The following is a 23,043-nucleotide window of genomic DNA, read 5'->3' as shown; positions in this document are numbered from 1 at the left end:
CGGTTCGAAATCCTGGTCAATGTCACTGTCAGTACCCTGCATTGCAGTTTCTTCATCTGGTTCATCTAAGGTCCAATCATCTGGTGGTTTCGGAATTAGGAGACTGTCGTCATGTGGCATGGGTCTCATTGCTGAAGGCAGATTAGGATATTCAATTGACTTCTTGTTTTTGGCAGAGAAACCAGACACATTAGTCAAACTGTCTATCACATGGTCTTTCTGTTCTCGCCATATCATCGGAACAGCAAACAGCATCGTCTTTTGGGTGATTCTGAACCAGGCTCTCAGAATGACAGCACATGTCGCACAGCAAATGTGAGGTGCCCATTCCTTGTCTTGATCACCAATTTTGCAGCCGAAATACAGATGATACGTTTTCTTCACAAGAGCAGTCATCCAACGTCTCTGAGGTGCAAATGTATACTTGCCACAGATATAGCAGAATGTATCGTGGCTGTTACGACATTGACGAGACATATCACCCGACACCCAAACGTATATAGCATCAAGCTTACTTACTGTTATATTGCTACAGATACTATACTTTACTATACTGATACTATGCATACACTCTTACTATCTATATTAACCAAATGAGCAGGATCGGTGTATGCAAGCCACCTTTATAGCATGCTGAGACAGCGTCAGGCTCGTTCAGACCTGCCCAGGATGTCAGCTTCCACAGAACAGCTTCCAACCTGGCCTGATTCCATGCCTGGACATGCCCAGGCTGCACAAACCGTTGTTGATAAGTCACTTACGGGAGCAAAAATATTTGGATACAAATATAAGAAAAAATCATGACAAAACTGAAGATTTCTCTGAAACGGTACGTGATGGGTAAATTTTGATGTGATGTTTGTGATCAGCACCCAAAAATCTATAAGAAACACCAACAGTGTTCAATAAGCAAAATCTTTGTTGTGCAGTGTAATATATCTGCACTTGTAGTCAGAAAATGTTAGGTATAAAAAGTGTAATTTCTTTTTACACTTTCCATGACATGGATTAAATGAAAATGAAAATCTCATAAACTACAAGAATTTCAGTTTTTGCAGCAGTAAAATTATAATAACACATGTGTGATTTGAGACGGGATAAAAGAGGGAATGACATGCAACAGAAAACCTCATTATAACTGCAAAGAGGGCCTAATGGCAGATATAAATTAACAAAGCACAAACAATCCAAAACATGTTTTGACTCTTTCATTAAATGGTAACACTGAGGGCCACATTAAACATATGTAAACTACATTCTGTTATAGCTTGGTTTGAATTTTCTTGTGTTAAGTTGAAAGATACTGTAGATCTCATTTGGCGGGAGTGATTGTGTGTATGCAATTAAGTAAATGAGTTTTCCTTCTGCCTGATAGGCACCATGCCCAAGGTTGGTTTCTGCCTTGCATGTTCTCAGTTGTGAACCAGCAATGGACAATGCACCTTCAGAAAAGTACTAAAATTGGTTTGGATTGCTTATCATAGAGTGCTGAATGGGGAGGGGGCGGTTGGTTTGGCATATCCGAGCCTGGGCTGTTTTTAGCCTATAGTGATGTGCCAGAAATTCCAGTGAAATTGAATCTGCAAGGAACCTTAGAATTTCTCGAGGCAAAAAGAATTACTAAATTATGCCATGTCTTGGCACACATAAATTGTCTTCTTCAGGAATAAACAACCCCCCACACACACTGTAGATGGTTTCTGTGACCCATGTTGCATAACATTTCAAAAAATAAGAGAAATTATTTTTCCTACAAGCTACTGATATAAAATTCAGTTACAAATGTAATTAAATCAGTTTTATGTAGGTTAAAACTACCTACCTTACTGTATTGTCTGATGTGATAATACAAACTACATTGTTTCATGACCAAATGTACAATAGGTTATCCTAATAAAAGCACATCATTAAAATCATTAAAATTCCATTTACCCATCTTCTAGTCCTGCTTATCCATTATGGGGTCACAAAAAGCATGGAGTCTGTGGTAGCAGTATTCAGTAGGAATCAATTTTGGACAATAAACGTTTCTGTTGCAGGTTATAATCACACTATACTTGCGAGATCCTTTTAGATTTTCCATTCAACATAACTGAATTATGGGAAGAAACCGTCAAAGACATGAGACAAAAATAGAAATTCTCACTAATCCCACTACTATTAGAAATCAAACATTTCTACAATTTATAAGGGAACAACATTGCCAGCCATTGTTTTTGCATGTGTTCCTTGTGAATGACCATTTCTCTCTAAATATCAAGAGTTATATGATTGGCTGAGGCTATATTTAGACAGGACAAACCCCCACAATGCGCTCATTCATCGTGCCCTATTGCCTTTCCCGAGTCCTTCAAACATTTGCTGGTGTTTTGTCTTTGTTTCCAAACTCTTTTACTTTTGAACTTCTGATTATTTCTATATTTTTTCTGTGGATATTGTTTCTCCACTATGTTTCTGACCAGCTGTCTCCTGTTTACTGATGATGCCTCTTTTGTGGAATAAATCTATTTGCATTTTTATCGATTCTTTGGTTTCTGACCCCATTTCTTTAGAGCATAACTTTCAGGACTTCTAATACTAAATCCACTGCTTCAAATCCATCTTTAAAATGTGTAGTCTACTGTTTGCATTAGCTACATATTTTTTAAGCTTGTGACATCATTTCGTGTATGTGAACGGCTTGACCAGGGAACTGCCAGGATGGCAAGATGCACTGCTGGATTAACATATGCTAGTGTTCTTTGTGATCCTATATGTACTGTATATTATTGTGGCTACAATTTCAGTAGCCTAGTGCTACTGAATTTTCTACATGATGACACTCATATCACATTGCATAAACAAAAAAAGACCTTCTCTGAAATATCGCAGTACTGTAATCGGAAATAAACTTGTCTTCTTGGCTGCGATTCTAAACCTTATTGTGTATGACTTACAAACAGATCAGTTTAATAGAAGCCTCTAGTTACTATACCTTCCTAATGGTAACATAGGAATGGCCCAGTATGTACCTCCTGAAAACTTTCAGGTTCAGAGGTTTTATCATAAAACGTTTAAAAAGCAATAACAATCTTTAAGCACATTAAAGTCAAGAGCTTTGATCGTAGCAATATACACATAAGAAGGCACCAGTCATTGAATATATAAGTACTGTATAAATTAATGTCCCTTGGTAAATGACAGTAGTAATTGTTTCATATTTAATGTCATGGCATAAAATAGATTTTTTAATTAGTTCATCATAACTGAAAAAACACAAAACAATACTGCCTTACTGTGTGTACATATATTAAAGGGGTTTCAGGAGTGAGGACATCAGGGTGACACCACCTCTTTGCTCATTCTCCCCTCTTCTGTTTAGGTTGTTCTCCATGTATACCCTTTTTCCTCCTACATCCCAGAAGACATTAGATTAGTACATGACTCTAAAGTGGCTTGTGAGTGTGTGCAGGAGTGGGCCTTGCAATGGACCCCTGCTGTTCACCAACGCTTAGGTGTATGATGCAGTACCAGAAAATCTTTAATTGAAGTGCATGGGTTGGAGAATTTCCTGTTATTTTTTTAAAATAATTTGTTAAACTTAACTAATCAATGCATTATTTCACTTTGATAAAAGTGTATATATTATGTTACTCACCTACCCATCTAAGACGGGTTAAAATCTAAGTAATCAATGTAGATCTCATGTTTTTTTTTTATTTGATACATGAGTTATCTATTTGATCTTGTATAATAATATGAACCTGATCCCTTTCCCTTACGACGATCTTTTCCTTTTTGAATCGGTCTGCCCATTCTTGCTGCTTCCTCACGGTGTTGCTCATCCACTGACCACCCTTATAATCTAAGTGTTTTGCTGGGAAAATGTGGCAGTGATCACTACCACATTAGCCTTAGTCGTGTCAGTGAGAGAAGTATGTGCCTCTGGTTTCCCGAAATGTGCATCAATTTACCTCTATTTTCACTCATCCATTTCGAACCACACAGAGTTATCAGTCATTAACATTATAGCTATAAACCTCGTTCAAAAGTTGCCACCACACTGCTGTTCTGGGTTTAACCCTTATTTGGTATTTTTATTATCATTTTTGATTATTTTTTAACACTTCTACATCTTTTGCCTATTTGTAATTTTTTTTCATAACTCTAGGAACTGGACAGACAAACAGATACACAGACACATGGTGGATAAGCTGATGTCTGTCCGCCTGGTAGTTGCTCTCTGATGGATGCATACAGTGTTTATATTTGCAGTGTATCATCCACTGGAATTTATTCTGTAATGCATGCAATAATAAAATGAATTGCATTTTTCATTCCAACTTATGGCGCACCACAAACATTAGCACTGCTTTTACGAAACCTAAACAAAATGGTATATAACAGTGACATAGCAACTGGATAGACACAGATACACAGACACTTGTCATTTTATTAAAGTGGATGGTCATTTCTTTAGAAAATTCATTTGTTTTATTTCATTTTCAAGTCTATAACACATTTAATTTTAAAATTACCTGTGGCCAAAATTATTTCTACAGTACCTAGACACTTTTCTATAGGATGCATGTAGAAAAGGCATTTATATATCTCCTATTTTCTTTATCCCTTTCCAATGTTGTAAAAATGATTAAGTATATAAAAAGTAGACCTCTTAAATCACATCTGTTTGCCATGAGGTTGAGTCAGAGAATGTCAATCTTCTTCTTACTCAATAGAAAGCAGGATGGACATCTAAAAAAGACAAAGTGTTGTCATAAATGATAGAACTGTGGGATGTGTTTTTTTTTTAAACTTTCTGCATGTCATTTCCAGATGATACTTGGATTGCAAGTACAGTATCATACTTATAGTAGTTGATATTCAATATATGAACATTTACACAAAATCAGTCCAAAATACAAGGAAAAGATGAAAATATTTTCCAATGATATCTCCCAAAGCTTTGATTTTAAGTTAAGCTTGTGTGTCTCCATGGTGAAGAAAGTCAAAGTGAATACTGAATATTACCACATGTTGCAGCAACAGAGAATAAAGAGATCATGTCATTGATTTCTGAGCATCGTGAAGTACATAAAAAAAAAGTTGTATTTTCCAAACTTGCATCCCAAAGAAAATGCATATAAAAAGTGTTTTTTGGAACCCATTTGTAGCAAGCCATTCTAAGCTTAGTCTCACAAGGATATTGAAATTATTTGAAATATGAAATGGTAACAGTTGGAAATTATAACATAAAGAAGTGTTTCTTGAGAAATTATGGATAGAAATGAAAAATGAATATCCTTACCTTGAGAAAAAAGCTCAGTTAATTTTATTACAAGTTTTAAATCTTAGCTGTGTGATTTAAGATTTTCTTTATTATGAGTATAAAACTAAAAAGAAAAAGTATATTCTAATATCAAAAAATCTGTGAATTACATCAGGCCCAAATATCTAATTGAAAAGACTCAGCCATAAACCAGGTTACAGTACTCTGTTTTGTTTATTTCATGGTGTGGACACTAGTAAGGAGACTGTGGAAGATTGTGGGTTCGCTTCCCGGTTCCTCCCTGTGTGGATAACGCTTTGAGTACTGAGAAAAGCGCTATATAAATGTAATGAATTATTAATGAATTATTAGGAGGTGCTCCAGATCCCCAAACACCCAACGCAAACAGGCACGGACACAACTTAAAAGCACAGAGTCTTTTATTGTGGGAAAACTCTTTTCTCAGGGTGTTTTGCAATATTTAGCACATAAACTGAAAAGGTGTATCAAACTTTAGGAAATTTGGTAAATTAAAAATAATTTACAGAGACATATTAATCTATATAAATAAAATTCTTTTCGTGTTTGAAACGGAAATGACGTATGACCACGGGTAACGGAAATTACATATGACCACAGAACATATTATAATATAGGAACTTATTATTTGTGTGAGAGTTATTTTACTGATATTGAAAAGAAGAAAAAAGACTGTTTAAATAAGGAGCTGGGAAGGTGAATGTAAAGAAGAAGCCAGCGGTAAAGCAAGTGAGACTCTGTAATAAGGATGGTTGGGTGCACGGAGAAGGAGTGCCGGCTAACCTAGAAGGACCTTTGGAGCACATGGCTTTACTTTGCTTTTATGGTGTGGGCGTCGGCCATGGATGGACACTAACGCCGAGACACCCGGGTGAGACAGACTTCTTCCTTCAACAAAGGAATCGTTGCCAGGCTGGTGAGATCGCTTCTTTTACATTTGAATTCTGTATACAAGTCAGCGTATCTGACTTGATCACTGGATTCATTGCATTCAAGCAAAATAATTCACTATTATCTGGAATAGCTTTCCCCAGTTAGATTTTTTTGTTTCAATTTAGTTATAAGGGTTAGGGTTATATACCAATGAGTTATACATTTTGGGTACTTTCAAGTGGCTCAAATCTGCCTCTTGAACACTTTGGGAGTGACATCGTGACTTACCCTTCTTTATTTTCACCCTCAACCAAGAACAGTACAACCTTGAAGCAGACAAGTGACCCCACCTCCAGTACATCCTCTTCATGTGCTGTTGGCATAAAACCACATGAACCAGAAAGCAGTGTTCACCTTCAGGATTAACGATGAAGAGACAACATGTCTCTCTGGATTTACAATGTTATGAGGTCAGAATTAAAGGAAGCCGTTTTTCACCTATCATCTTTTAGCCTCAACCCTTTATGGTTTTAGTTTGTGTTTATTTTTTGTTGAAATACTTTAAATATCCCAAACATTATGCAATAAATTTGTCCTTTTTCTATGGACAAACTATTAACTACAGATTCCAATATCAATTTTCACTTTAGAAAGTGGCTACAATACACAAAAAAAATGAAAAAAGAGACAAAAGACTGAATTTCAAAAAAGTTCTTTCTTTTTCATGTAGCCACTGTTTTGTAAATTTTGATATAGTACAGTAGTCCACCCGTATAGAGGGGGGATATGTTCCATGTGCCAAGCAAACACCCCATGGATTACACCGATTCCTGTATATTCAGTCAATCTGCAGGAGTCAAGTTCCTGAAAAACCCCACAGATATGAAAACTGCATGCAGATACTGAAGACGTATTGATCCTATGCTCTCTGCTCTCTCTCGTCAAGAATGGTAATGATCCTTCCGCAGGTTCACCTATGGAAAACTTGTTAAAAGTTTTACTTCCTCTATTGACATGTTCGATTAGTTCCACCAGAGACCGTGTGTGTCGGTGCCAATTTGAGGACTTTGTGCGAGCTTATAACCTGCATTTACTGAGAATTTCTTGTGTGTGGAAAGCAATTGCAAGCCCTAGCTTCGATTACAAATTGTTTTCTGTGGTTTACCAAACACCACTTGGTGCTGGATAGATACACGTTGAACCATTCAGTGAAGTGTGAGTGCAGCCCTCGAAGATCAGGGCATCTCAGACTGTTATTGCTATTGTAGACTGTGGGTGTTGTGAAATGGGATACTTTTTTTAGTTGCTGATAAGCAAATCCACAGTTTTACTGTATTAAGCAAAATAAGTAGTTATATTAACACTTTTAAGGCTAATTTTTTTTTTCTTTTCTCCCAGGGCTGAATATTTTTCCAAAAACTGACTTTTTTAAAAAAAGAACCCAAAGCAATTGTTTAACATATGAAATCAACAAAAAAATATTTATTTTTGACAAATGTAACTGTTTTGCATATTGTATGAGCCTGCATACTATATGATTTCACCTATTATGATTTCACATACTGTACATGTTACAAAGCAAAGTCCTGCAAAGTATGATAACGCTCAAAGCAGCCAATTGCATGCATTGTCACATTGCACTGCTTACAATACATGTTGTAACTGGTGCCTCTTTTTCAATTGTCTGTTGCTGCACACAACACAGTCAAGCTTGTAGTTTTTGTCCTCATATGTTGCAGGAAAGTGGCACTCAGTCAGCCTGTCTGGCACTGCTCTTTGTGCTGGCCTTCCTCGCTTTGCCAAAGGCACTCCAACATAATCTGCCAGCAAGCTGTCAACCACCTTCTTGCGGAAATCTGCCGCAGTCATAGTGCTGTCACTGTTTGCGTGCTTGAACAATATATATCCATTTGTGAGTGCAATCTCATGTATGCAATGGTACACAGTGTGGTACCACTTGGTGGACTTATGGCCGTAAGCATAAGACCCCAGCATCTGATCCAGTCGATCAACTCCAGCCATTTTACAATTATACTCCTCAAGTGCAACGGGCTTGTCCAGCTTCTTACCTTCTGGGTTTCCCTTTGAACGAATAACTTTCTCACATATATTGTTGGTGTGAACTGTAGAGAGACAAGTCACCTGTTTGACATCATGCCATGCCAATGCCACCAAGTTATCCGCCCGCATGAAAACAGGATTGTCACCTTTTTTCATCTTCAGCCTGTCTGGCTTCAACAGTAAAGGCATGTGTCTCCTGTTCACCCTCACTGTGCCACAAACTCCAATTCCCCTGCTCTGTAGCTCCATGAACAATTCTGGTGATGTATAAAAATTGTCCATTTACACAACATGACCCAAATGTTCATAGCCCTGAAGCAGCTCCAGCACAACCTGACTTGTCAAGGGACAGTTCTCTCTTTGAAAGGAATGCTTTCCAGTATATGTAATTACTTTCAGGCAGAAACCAGTGTTTGCTTCTGCCAGTACAAAATCCTTTATGCCATATTTTGTGGGCTTGTCTGGCATATATTGGTGGAAAAAAAGGCGTCCCTTGTAGTTTATCATTGATTCATCCACAGACAAATCACGGCCAGGCTGATAAAATTGTTTATATATTGGCTCCACAATGTCAAGCAGGGGCTAAACTTTATACATGGGGTTATAGCCTGGCTCACCCCTTGGGATTTGCTTCTGGTTATCACAGAAGTGAATAAAACTTTGCAGCATCACGTACCTATCATCACGTGGTATAAAGCCACCAGGGGACAAAGCACATTTGGACCAATGGTCCCTGAAGTTATATCGCCAGTCTAGTCCCATCTCTATTTGCAATGCCACAAAGCCCTTCATCTCGTCTTTTGTTGTGGGTTTCCACTTTGAAATTGAGAATTCGGGGCAAGCGCATCCCGCAATTCAAAAAATTGCTCTGCATACCTGTTTGTCTCGTCTGATATTAGCTGAAAAACAGCCTCAAAAAAACCAGATTGAAGTAGTCCAGTGGCTGGTAATTCGTTGTGTCCAGCAGGAAGCCATGCCTTCTTGTGAAGTCCGGTAGCCAGGTCGGCTCCCACGGATCAATGTCTGGGTATTCCTCCCACGCGAACCTTGCCGTAGGTGCATCAGCAGCGTGAAATCGCTCAGCTGCCAGCCGATCAGTTGGGGCAGCATCGGCTGGTCTCCGATCAGCTGATGCCGGCTCCTCACTCTCTTGCTCGATCTCCTGATCACTGTCAATAAAATCCGATTCTGAAAAATCAGAGTCCGACTCAGCGATAATGCCCAAAACATTGTCTGCTGAGTATTTTCTTTTCTGCACTCGCTTCGCTCCCTCGTGAGATGTTGATGCCATTTTGCCTTTGTTTACATTTGTTTACATTTTGCAACTCACGCATACGCAAGGATCAGTTGCCGAGTCAATGAGTCTAACATTCCTCCAAGAACAGAGGGCATGCCTGTGACATGACAGTGAGTTTTGTTGCCATTAACAGCTGATTGTCACCCTTTATCCTAGGATGTCAACTTTTGTCAACAGTGGCCCTCAACCCCTCCTGTCGACAAAAGTCGACATCTGCCCTAAAAGAGTTAATAACGGTACCACAAGCGTGGATAAAGTTTACACCACAGAAGCTACAGATTGACTAACAGTGAGAGAGAGGGTGGCTAGAGCGGGTGATGTCACAAACAGTCGACATTGGGATCATTCATAGGTGGCGTACAGTTAATTCAACTTTGTGAATTTTTTCACACCACTGATAACTGAATCTGCTATTGAGCTGGGAAGCACTGTATGGTAAATTCTAAGTTATATGTTTTCTTTTTCAGATTAAAAATTGGTTTCCCCAATTCAATTTAATCAATGGGTCAGTCACCTGATTTATACAGCTGGTGGGCGGCAGGCCATATCGCAAGCATGGCCATTTATGTTTCAGAAATTCTGTCTTGTGTGCTGCACTACTTCTCTTGTATGTAGGAAATGACAATGAACAACACATTATGCAAATTAGCACATCTTTGATAGCTTTCTGTCTGGTTAAAATAGTGTGCTAATTGATGATGTTTTAATTGTCATCTTTTTCCTTTGTGTATGTTGCTTTCCCAATAAAGCATTTTTTGTAAACTGACTTAGACTTACCCTAGATAACCTCCTCTGCAATGGATTAGTCAATTCTCGCATCAACTGTTGCCAAAGCAGTCTTGCAGCTACAACACTTTGATGTGGTCTTGTGATTTTGTGAAGTTTTGTCTCAATATATACTTTCTGAGTGAATCATTAAATCCAACTGCAAAACAAAATGGACAGATAAAGTCCTAGTTTAAAACATAGCAATTTCTATTGTAACTAATGCATTCCTGTTATAGCAATTGTTTTATTCCTGTTACATTGCTTAATGCTGGTGTATGAGAGTGGTCCATTTGTATTAGCACAAAGTTGATTCCAAGGGCACGAGAAGAGGATTGACATGTAATTGGGGGAAAACTGTTTTTGAAAAGATGCTTTCACTGAAACATAAACAAAATACTCTGTTGGTTAATGTGAGAAAAATACAATGTGCCAGCATTGGCCCAATACAGATTGTTTACTGGGATTCTAATGCTGGCAATTCCATCGTATCAGAAAGCATATGAGGCTTATTGTGCAAATGTACTAAGAAACTGTTTTTTTGAAAGCAATATGCCATAATAAATAAAGCATCTGTTTTTTCAACAATAATAATCTATTTGCATAATTCCTATGGCACACAGACACTGTGGCATCATACCTAATTCTCTCTTTTGGGCATAACTACTTTCTCTTCATTTTTAGCAATTAGTTTACTGCCATCTGCTACTCTGCCTTTAGCTTTTGTTTTTTAGTGTAGGTTACACTCAATGGACTGTTTCTTTTAGGGATTAAATTAATTTTATTTACTAAAATACTACATTATGCACAGGAACGCACAAATTGTGTTGTTTCAATTTTATGATGGCAACTGCTTGTTTATTCTCTTACTGTCTGATGAAACTTCTGATTGTGGGCACCTGGATTTTTAAGAGTGTTGTGAATGTACAATATGATGGACAGCCCTGTGGATTAGGAGTTGTCAGGGAGAAATGGGTGACATTGTAAACGGACAGCCTCCAGTGGAGCTGTAAAAAGAGAAAAACCCAGACTGGCAAAGGGAATGTTATCTGATATAGTAGTGCAGAAAAAGGGGCACTGCCAAAGAGTTGGTAAACCCTGTACATGTAATGTATGTTCAAGAAGGGCAATAGATTGGTACTGATGAGATAGACAAGAGATCTGCCAGGAGAAACAAAATATTTCCTTAGGATGACAGAGGGCAAGTAAACCTACAAATGTGAGGAATGCCTGAGACTTGCACTAAGGCAGATTGAGCACAATTGTTTTACATGAGCTGATAGCACTGTACTTCCTACCCATTAGGCAAGAAATGGTTTCAGGTTAGGAGAACTGGATCTACATTGCCTTTTAAAGGTAGTGCCCTGAAAAAATCTAAGCAGGCTAGTCATAAACATTTGGCCCATTAGATGCCAGCGCACAGTTCACAACTAAGGAGAGTGACCATGTTGACCTTTTACCAGTTGCAGAGCAGAAGGAGCCTAAAAACCACAACCTTTTATACAATTCTCAACAATCAAGGACACCAGAACACTAGGAACCCCAAAAAATAACTTATTTAACCCTGCAACTGATTTTATGGTTTGGCTGCGAGTAATTCTGTAAGGTGGTGTAAATTTACATCATGGGAGACAACTAGTCACACATTATTATCTTACTAGCTGTCCCCAGCAGCTCTGCCCATGTACCACTGAGACAGGACAAACTTTAAAAATCAACAAAAAAAATAAAAATGTAATCCTGGCCAATGTTGGCACTGTATCTGATTGTGTTCAGCTCTGACGGGAGAGCATCATCCGCGTGGGGAGAAAAGCACATGGCCATGATATCTCTGGCAATCAGCAGCTACCCTCTAAAACACATGTAGCTCTGATCTCTCTCTCAAAAACATCAAATATTACACCTTAACAAACTGTAGATGATAATGTCTGTTGAACAAACAGGTATCGCTAGCTAAGCGGATGCAAGGTACGCTACAACATGTGGCGAGAGGTAGACCATCTCGAACGGAGGCTGGCACGTGAGTGAGGAGGGCCCCACTGCCTCTCTCTTGGATTCACACAAATAAATCCCTACCGCAAGTGAACTATGATACTTAGTGTGATGAGAGAAATCGCAAAATCAACCAGAATGTTCAAGCAAATTATAGAAAAAAAAACATTCTAAATCTGTCGTGATACGTGATAAGCGGGCAGACATACATACAGACAGATGAACAGACATTGAATTTTATATATATTCGCGTCTCTGCCGCTCGCGTTGTGATGAGGGGAGCTGAACGCACCCCACGGAGACTTGGTCGTTCCTCCAAAACCCACTCGTAAACGGTAATACAATAGGAAACAAATACAGTTTTGTTTTTTTTACCTCCTCTTTGCTCGATCAGCTGCTGGCTTGCTGCTGCTGCCGTGCTGCGTGATCTGCATCTTGTGCGGCGCTTCAAACATTTAAAAGCCTGTACAGCAGCTGTCCTACTGCTTGTGTTTTATTTCTGGCTCCGGATGTTGTTAAATCTTTTGGCACAAAGTCCCGTCTCGTCAGACGTGAGTTCTTGATATTTTTTAGTTTATAATTTAAAAATGGAATAAGAATCTGAAAGTCTAACAAAAGATAATTTCTGAAAAGAATGATACCAAACATATATACAGTATGTAGGTTTTAAAATAAGCCCGATTTAAAGCGTGACAAAAAACGGGATATTAAAAACATCATCATTACACTTCCGTTGCACTTTTAGGCTTAGGATTTTATTTATATAGAGTAGATATAGATGTAATAACATTAGTATTATATATAATTCCTGATTTACTTAGCTAAACGATTCCATTTTGATCATTTTTGCAGAAAACTACTTCATATTTAAAGTAGTTGTTTATTTTTATTGTTAGTCTGGCGGTGGTATTTTTTTTTTATTTAATTTTGGCAATGACACTTCATCTCATATGACAGACAGACAAATTTGAGAGTGAGGGAGACCTTGATGATACGTAGTAGATGAATAAGTAGATGATTTGATTTCGCTTTAATTTTGAATAAAAAAATTGCCTAGCCTTTAATATCCTATTAAAGTACAGAAAACTTGGTTTTAACCTTCCCAATTGATCATTCAGTTCATAACAGTATTTATGACAGTAGTCTAACAGCTTCAAGTTTAATTAGAAGTGCACACTGAATTAGAGTAAATCAATATGTATGTAAAATATTCAGATGACTTAGTTTCTTCTAAATTGTAACACACAGTAAGAATATCATCAGAACAGAAAACTGATTTTCTTCCCTGAGAACAGACTACCAGTATTCAACAAGCTCTCTACTGAAACAAATGTGTAAACTGTCTTTTACATTAGGGATGCCTTGTTTGGAGCATCTCTGTAAATATGGTGCTTTACAGTAGCTACAATGTGCTAGTACTCTGCTATTAAAAAAAAAATGTTGACCAGTAGCTAAATGTGTAGGCCTAGTATGTGGTGAGGCAAATCTACTTTTGTAATCTGATATCAATGCAGGATCATGATAGCCAAACTTTTTCTAAATTGAAAACTCTCCACTGTATGCTGTTTTGGCTTTAACCCACTGACAGTAGTTTTAAACCACTTTTGAATTATTTATACTCATCTTTCAAAAACTGCACATCAAACTTTGGGCGTTGTGCATCTTTATTATCCCCCATCCTGTGCCTGGATGTCATTATTCCTCAAGAGCTTGCTTTTAAAAATCAGTAAACTGCATTGAAGGCTGAAAAATGGCAATCTCCACTTCACAAAATTACTGGCATTTTTCCTTGGCTGTATCATATAAATTTGTTAGGCTGAAAGCTTAGGGATGTGAAGAACCATCATTATGGCATCTCAGAAAATTGTTCTTAATATTTTTGGAGTATTTCCAACCATTTTAAGGATTATTTATCCTAATGCTGGATTCGTTTCTTAAACATAAAACAAAGAAACTTCTTAAAGTAGTAGACTAGTTTTGGGGCAAAGAAAAACAAGTTAATGCTAGGACTTTTTCACAACATTATTTTTGTTTAGTGTTTTGCCTTTTATGATCGATTCAGTAAACTTTTTGGTTTTCAGATACCATTCTATTTTTCAAAATCAGTTTGGCAGTACATTTTGAATTTTGCTCTCCTGGTGCTGCTTGAGTTCTTAAAAATCAATTTAGAGTACCTATTATTTTATGTGCATTCACAACAAGGCAAGAGACACTTAAGAAGACCATCACCACTCTCTTAGGTAATGTCTGTCTTAGCTTTAGACCCCTAGAAATTTTTGTCATAGATAAAAAACACAGTTTTGAGTTATAAAATGTTGTATGATGTCCATAGTAGTCCTAGGTTTGTTCTAAGGAAAAAATGTTACATTATATAAAGGGGAATATAGGAATAACAGATGCTGGGAGTACAAAATATATTAGGTCTAAAAATGGAAACTGGAGCTGCTGGTAAAGTGTAAATGTTTCTAATAACAATCCGAAAGGCTGGCAAGTACAACTTCCACATAAAGAAAGAGTCTTAATTTAAGGTCCATCTCATTGCTACAATAGAGTCAGTTAAGAAATTTTGGTACAGCTTGTTGAGACCAAGGGGTGCTGGAAAAACATATGGGGAGTTTAAAATGGGAAAAAGGCACAATTAGTGATAAAAGGTTGAATAGATGGAACCAGAGACAAATACGAACAAAGGGTAATGATAAAGCACTGGTCAACATCAAAAGAATGAAGGGATTAAAAGAAAGGCAGAAGATAAAGGGAGGTGGAAATCCGTGGTTGACAACCTTCGGATCAAAGAAGGCCATAAGAAGAAGCTGACATTGGCAAAATTCTGTTATAATCAATTGTTTATCCTGGGAAGCTGCAACATTAAAAAATGAGACGTACAACTAATAGCACTCCTCTAATGTACCCTTTTTTGATAAATCATTACTTATAAAATTGCTGCTTTAACTTGAGCAAAATGGTATCTATTCTAATCTGACCAAATATCATTTTAAAATAGATTTATGAGGTATCTGTAGTTGGGAAATGCAGTTTTAGGTTTCAAATTCTGAAAAATTTGCCTTGCACTCATTCAGCTTAGAGTTTGTTCTGTGGTTTATCATTTAAGAAAGAGTTGGTAGTTTAATTAATCTATACATCAGTGTAAACTTGGGCCAAAATATCAGTGTGCTGGGAAGGGCACTGGTAGTGGAATATTACCCCTGTCTAATATATAACCAAATGCTCTTTACTCAAACTATGGAATTCAGATCTTTCAACAATAGAGTGTCCGATATAATGATTAAGATGCATTATCTTGTAAGTAACCATTTTTGAAAGTATTTTTCGGGGTATGATGTACTTTTTAGGCATTTACCACTTTGACTAATACATTAAAAATTGCAGTATTACAACAACCACATAATATGATCTTTCCTAATCTTTTTATTGCATAATAACACTTGGAAATGGCAGATAGACAACTGGAAACATTGTACTCAATTGCAGGCAAACGTGTGAAAATAGCTTGAATATTGAAACCGTAAATTATTTCTCAACCTATAGAGATATAGGTTAGTAAGGTGTTTTTTGTTTTCAAATATTTGTTGTGCTTCAGATTTTAGTAATGCATTAGTTTAAGTACCGCAGAAATACATCTATTACTCATTTACTCTTATGTAACAAGACATTAGCAAAGGCTTCTTCTGGTTTTCATAACACTCAAAACATCAGTAGTTTGGCTATTCATCTCTGTGCTGTGTGAAATATTGACAGTGTAGTAACATTACTTACTTGTTCATATGAAAGATTCACAGGTCTTGTACTAAATATGTAATATCCAGTGAAATGTGCCTCAGGTAAGCCACCTCAGACCACTCCAAGGTGAAGTTTTGTTAGTAGGTCACATTGCAGAAATGAATAAACACTTTCACGTTATAAAGTCCCAAATAAGTGCATGTTACGGTCCAGTTACATAATAGTAAATGAGTAATAGATGCATTTTTGCAGTACTTAAACTAAAATGTTACTCCGATTTTTGTTATGCTGTCATGTCTTTGGTACATGCTCTTCATGGTTAAAATTTTTCAGACTTTTTTTTTTTTCCAAATTTCTAATATTTGTCAGTCCTGGCTTTTGTTTCATTTTTATGTATATTTTACTGTTGCTTTTATTGTGGTTTAAAATATGTACTCTTAATCTTGTCTGCTCTGTGGACACCCTTACGATGCTGCATGCTGTTATTGTCATTATAAGTACTAATTAATGACGGGATGAGCTGCTTTTCTGTGTCAAGAGGAGGCAGTGTGTTGCTATGGAAAGAATAACAGTGATGATGATAGAGAGTGCTATATAGATGTAATGAATTATTATTATTATTATTATGTGAATATCCCAACATTGGACATGTGTAGGACATGTGATGTAAATTCAATATATAATTAACTATGGCAATACATTAATTAAATGAACTAAAAGTAAGAACATTACAAAGTTCAAAAAGGTCACTAATTTCTTCTCAAATACTGTTTCCAAAATGATCCTGATTTTGCACTTGAAGGTCCCCAAGATACTTTACTAAATCATGCAGTCAGGAAATTGATAACATCATTTATTTCTTATCAATGGTGAAAAAGTAATGAAGAGTAATTTTTTGTATGAGTTATTCTTTATCTCTCTTTTTTGGAACATTTTATACTTCTCTTCTATGAATAAGTAAAGGATTATTTCGGTATTTTTTCAGGCCAAAGTTATTTCTTCACAATCATGGTATATGGTACAAATTATTTTATACACCAGGATTGTGAATACTGTAAATAATTTTGGCTTGAAAAATACTGAACTTTTCCTTTTAACTCACATGAAAATGTCTTTTAAAGTCATAAGAAATTATTGAAATGATTAGCAGTGGTATCACTGGGGGTTCTGGGGCTTTAGTGCCTGATCTCAACCATTCAACCCCTAATCAATAGGAACTCTCCTGCCTACCCATCCAATGAAGTTAAGCCGCTGGCCCCTGATCATTTTTAAATCAGATTCACGTTCGATAATGCTATAAAACACATCTTCTATATTTAGTTTATGCTGCATATATCTGAAAAAGAGACTAGTTCCAGACCTTGTGACACTGTAAACAAGCCCTATGTGGATGTCATCCTTGAATTTCCAAAAATAAAACACTATTCAGTAACCATTGGAGGGCAGAATTGGGTGGTTTATTGAATGACTAATATGGAGTCTATGGAGAACCAGAATCACAATGATGGAAATGAGAACTTGAATTGAACTGAGGGAGAAGATTAGACTGCTGTTGTAACTGGCAAAATATTCTTATTCTTATCCCAACAAAGACAATAACAAAATGCAAAGTTTACATTTTACATTTATTTATTTTTGCTTAAATGTTTCTATTCAGTCAAGACCATGCAGAGTATATTAATAAAATAATTAGCATCTTCTATTGCAATGAACTTTGAGCTGCTACAACCCTTCATAAGAATCTGCGTTTTCATAAAATTGTAGAATGACTGCATCTTGTCTGGCTCCTAAGTAATACAATGCAGGGTTGCTTGTACTGAATTACATTTTATAACACATGTCAATTCACTGTATTTAATCCAGTACCACAGCAAATAATAAATATTGGGTATTTTATACACTATATATACAGTACATGCTATTTTTATATATACATACACTGTTTTTATATTTTATATTTATGTCCTTTTACAGTTAAAAATATAAATAAATATGAACAGATTGTGGTGGCACGGTGGCGTAGTGGGTAGCGCTGCTGCCTCGCAGTTGGGAGACCTGGCGACCTGGGTTCGATTCCCGGGTCCTCCCTGCGTGGAGTTTGCATGTTCTCCCCGTGTCTGCTCCAGTTTCCTCCCACATTCCAAAGACATGCAGGTTAGGTGGATTGGCGATTCTAAATTGGCCCTAGTGTGTGTGTGTCCTGCGGTGGGTTGGCACCCTGCCCGGGAATGGTTCCTGCCTTGTGCCCTGTGTTAGCTGGGATTGGCTCAAGCAGACCCCCGTGACCCTGTGTTCGGATTCAGCAGGTTGGAAAATGGATGGATGGATGGATGAACAGATTGTTTAAAATTAACACTAGGCATACATCAGCTATTAAGTACTTACGTTTCAGGAATGCCTGTTATAAATAAGTTAAAGAAATGCACAAAACAAGAAAAATAGTATACAAAAAGTATAAATGTTGTCCACAGGGATCAGAAAATGGATCTTGACAGAATTATATAAATGTGTATTTATTATATTATGTACAATTCATTATAGAAAAAAACACTTGATTTATACCTCTATAATTGTTGTTGAAGGTCCCTGCTCCACCGTGTATAAGTGGGTGGAAGTCTAATATTAGCCAAGTGGAAATCTAAAACCTAGCTATGAATATAGGGCAACGGACTGTAAATGTGAAAACCGTATAATCAGTTTGCTTCATTTCAAAAAACAATTATTTTAATTTTAATAACATCTAAAGATATCAATCTGTCAAAATATGAAAAGAAAATGTTAAAAGTAGGCTTCTCAATTTCCTTTAATTATATTTATAAATGCATTTGTACGATGTTTTTCCATTTTTCTGTTTTTCCAACACTAATGTCATTTTAATAGTTATATTATTTATTGTTTAAGAAAGATACACATTACTTTTTTTCAAACATACATATCTAATGATAGCCGAGATCTAAAATCAGGAAACAAACTAGCAATTTACATGCAGCCGTTGCACGGTCAGTCTAACAAAACTAATAAACATGTTTTACATATACAGTGAGGGCATTCAGAAATTATTTAGACTTCTTTGCTTTTTTCTCATTTTGTTATGTTTTTTTATGCTAAAATTGTTTCAATTATTTTTTCCCTGCATAAAGCAACACTCAGTATTCCAGAATGACATAGCAATAAGCGGATTTTAGAAAATTTTGCAAATGTTTTAAAAGTAAAAAATTGAAATTTCACATTAGCAAAAGTATCCAGATCCTCTGCTATGACTCTTGTCATTCTGTTAATCTTCATTAAGATGATACTACACTGATTTGTAGTCATCCTGTTGTCAATTCACTTGATTGCATATGATTAGGAAAGTCACACACCTATTCGTATAAAAATCAAGCTATGTGGTCAAAGAACTTGCCTGCAGAGCTTAGAGATAGATTGCGTTGAGGTACCAATATAGGGAAGGCTACAAAAGTGTTATACAGCATTGAAGGTCCCCAAGAGTATACCTGCCTTCAAAATTCTTAAATGGAAAATGTTTGAAACAACCACGACTGTTCCTAGAGTTGACCACTTAGCCAAACAAGGACAATCAGGGAAGAAGGGCCTTGGTAACAGAGGCGACTAAGAACCTGATAGTCATGCTGTCTGAGCTCCGAAAAAAAAAACCTGTGTAAAGATAGGTGAAACTTCCAGAAGGTCAACCATCACTGCAATACTCCACAGATCAGGATTTCGTGACAGAGTGGCCAGACAAAAGCCTCTCCTCTGTAAAAGACAGATGGGAAAAGGACTCTGAGGCAGCAAGAAACAAGGTTCTTTGGTTGGATGACGCCAAGATTTAACTGTTTGGTCTCAGTTTTAAGTATTGTGTGTGGAGGAAACAAAGCACTACTCATCACCTGTGCAATTCCATTCCAACAGTGAAACATTGTAGTAGCAGAATAATGCTGCTGTGTTGTTTTTTTAGCAATATCCTTAATGAAAACGCTCCACAGTGCTGTTGATCTTAGACTTTGCCAAAGATTCAAAGATTTACTTTCCAGCAGGACAATGAAACCTAAGCACAAATCAAAGGTAACACAAGAGTGACTTAAGGTCAACTCTACAAATGTCCCTGAGCGGCCCAGTCAGAGACTGGACTTGAACCCAACCGAACACCTCTGGAGAGACCTGAAAATAACTATCCATGAATGGTCTCCATTTAGCCTGACAGAGCTTGAGAGAATCTGTAGAGAAGAATGACAGAAAATCCTCAAATCCAGGTGTGTGAAACTTGCTGCATCACACCTAAGAACACTCCAGCCTGTAATTGCTGCAAAAGGTGCTTCAATAAAGTACTAAGCTGAAGGTCTGAATACTTGTGTAAATGTGATATTTCATTTTTTTTTATTTTTAATAAAATTGCAAAAATTTACATAATACTGATAATGCTTTGTAACTCTGGTGTTTTTAATAATGCTTGATGAGCATAAAGCTTCAACATAACAAAATGTGAAAAAAATGAAGGGCTGTGAATATTCAGAAACATAGAAATGTGACAAATAAGAGGAGAGAATTCAGTCCACTAAGCCTGTTTTGTTTAGCTAATAGATGAGCTAACCCAGTAGCTCATCAGATTCTACTTAAATGTTGTCAGGGTTTCTTCTTGAACTACATGCCTCGTTGGTTTGTTCCAGAGTCCTACAGAGTGTGCATTATTCACACACACACACAAACACTCACAAACACACACAGACATATAGTTCACTCTGTCTCTCTGTATACACCTATCTGAGGCGTTCAACATGGAACTTAATGCTAGTGAAAATAAAACTAATGAAATTCCAACCTTTAATTAACAAATTGGAATGACCTTTTTTAACAACCAAATATATGTATTTTTATAAATATTTAGACTCATAAGGGCACAATCATATTCATTTTTTAAAATATCTGTATGCAGGTAAAGACACAAAGAGCACAAAAGAAGATTGCATAAAGTGACTGTCTAAGTAAAAATGGCTGAGCAGCTGCTTTTATAGACAATCTTACACACATCAAAGAAAGATAAAAAGAAATACAACACAAAGAGCTCAGGTACATCATATCCTTCATTTTTAATACCGGGGAATTATTGGAGCCTGCTTGAGACTTTGTATCCACCAGCAAGACACACCTAACTGAAAGCAACAGTCTTTAGATGGTCTCCTGTGTGCCAGGTAAGCCTGTTTCTGTCAAGCAGCATATCCCTTGCTGACTGGAACTGAATTAACCCTTCAAAATCAACATAACCCTTTTTATTGACAGAACTGAATCTTACTGCAAAGGATAAACTTAAACATATAAAGTGACTGCTCCCTAATCATATTATTGCAGTTTTTTACTTTTGATTTATAACAAAAACTGTTCACTAAAAGGGAGTTTGTATAAAGCATTTAACAAAGAATTTTATGACTGAAATTATGCACTGTAGAATGAGGTATCTTTGCTAGGAACAGTACCTATAAATAAATACTATATTCTATAAAAGTACCTTCAATGTGAGCAGTGACTTTCTTCACATCTTCTACAACACTGTGATAACCAGTGTGATTTTCTGCACTGTGGTGTGCTGGGCTGGTAACATCATTTCAATAGAGGCCCATTGAATCCACAAGTTAATTAATAGGGCAGGCTCAGTTATGGGATGCACTCTGGACCCCCTGGAGGTGGTAGCGAAAGAGAGAATTAAAACAAAACTGAGTGCCATTATGAACAATGCTGCACATCCTCTCTCTGACTCAATAAATAACACTGAGGACTTACAGCCAATGAATTATTCAGCGGAATTTTGTCAAGAAACACTACTGGGTCTTCTCTATACCAATAGCAATATGCATGCATAATGCTTCACTGGGACTGTGGCAGCCAAGTCAGAGGTTTTCTTTCTTTTTAGTAATTCTGGGGTATTTGTTTGTTATCATTTTAAGATGATAATTTATTTTTTTGTGTATTTGTAAAAGGCTAAATTTCTCCCTTGGGATAGATAAAAATAAAAAATCTATCTAGAGACTAAAACTCAATGAAAATTGGAATAGAACATGCAAAATTACCCATCAGTACTTCCATTCATCCATTTTCTAAATTTGCTCATTTCAATTTAAGGGTCAAAATTAGTTACAACCAATTACATTAGTGCACACTATGCTTAAACTCATACTAAAGTCAACAATCAACCTAATATGTTAATTTTTCCAAAACCTCAGTAAACTGGTGGACTAGAAAAAAAATCACAAAGACACTAGAATAAAATGAAAATATCATGCAGACAGAGACCAGCCAGGAAATTGAATCCAGGTCCTTGGATCTGTAAGAAATCAATGGTCACTTCACCAATGTGACTCAAATCAAGAAAATCATTTCTGCAAAGGAAATTTCTATTTCATGGAAGATCATGCTGGCAAGCACTTAGACCCATGACCGGACAGGTTCAGCTAAGCTTGTCAAAGGAGGTTACGAGATAAATTGATGCAGACATTGATACCCAGCAGTGAAGCACATAAGTTTTTTTAGATGCATGTTTGAAAAACCATTGTATAGAAACCCTAAAAAACATCTTCCATTTTCAAGTGACTGGATGATGCAGATACTTAATCAGCTCTTACATTTGACAACAGTTTTCTTGCCGTCACAGTAGAGGAGATCTAGCTTCACTTCAATGTCTGTGTGCTAAACACACAAGGACTGTTTTGAAAGGTCTGAGTGGCTTCTGGCTGCTCTCTCCCCACTACTGCATTTCAAACGAAAGTGTGTCAAATTTACTATCCCAATTAAACTAAAATATTAAATAATATACAGAGTACAATACAGCAGAGCAACAAGACAAAGCAATCTGAAGGTTTAATTCAATTTTCCTACAAAATAGCAAGAAAATAATATTTCCTTTGTTAATGTTTTCTTATGTAAGAAATTAATTATTCTAATACATTGCAAAAAGACTTAGTATGATAGACTAAGACTCCATTCATAGGTAAGCCACTTTAGGTCACTAATTTGAGTAAGTTTTTTAATTTAAATATGTACA

This window comes from Erpetoichthys calabaricus, chromosome 5 (assembly GCF_900747795.2).
Source record: "Erpetoichthys calabaricus chromosome 5, fErpCal1.3, whole genome shotgun sequence".
Classification (NCBI taxonomy): Eukaryota; Metazoa; Chordata; class Cladistia; order Polypteriformes; family Polypteridae; genus Erpetoichthys; species Erpetoichthys calabaricus.
This window is presented reverse-complemented; position numbering follows the sequence as displayed.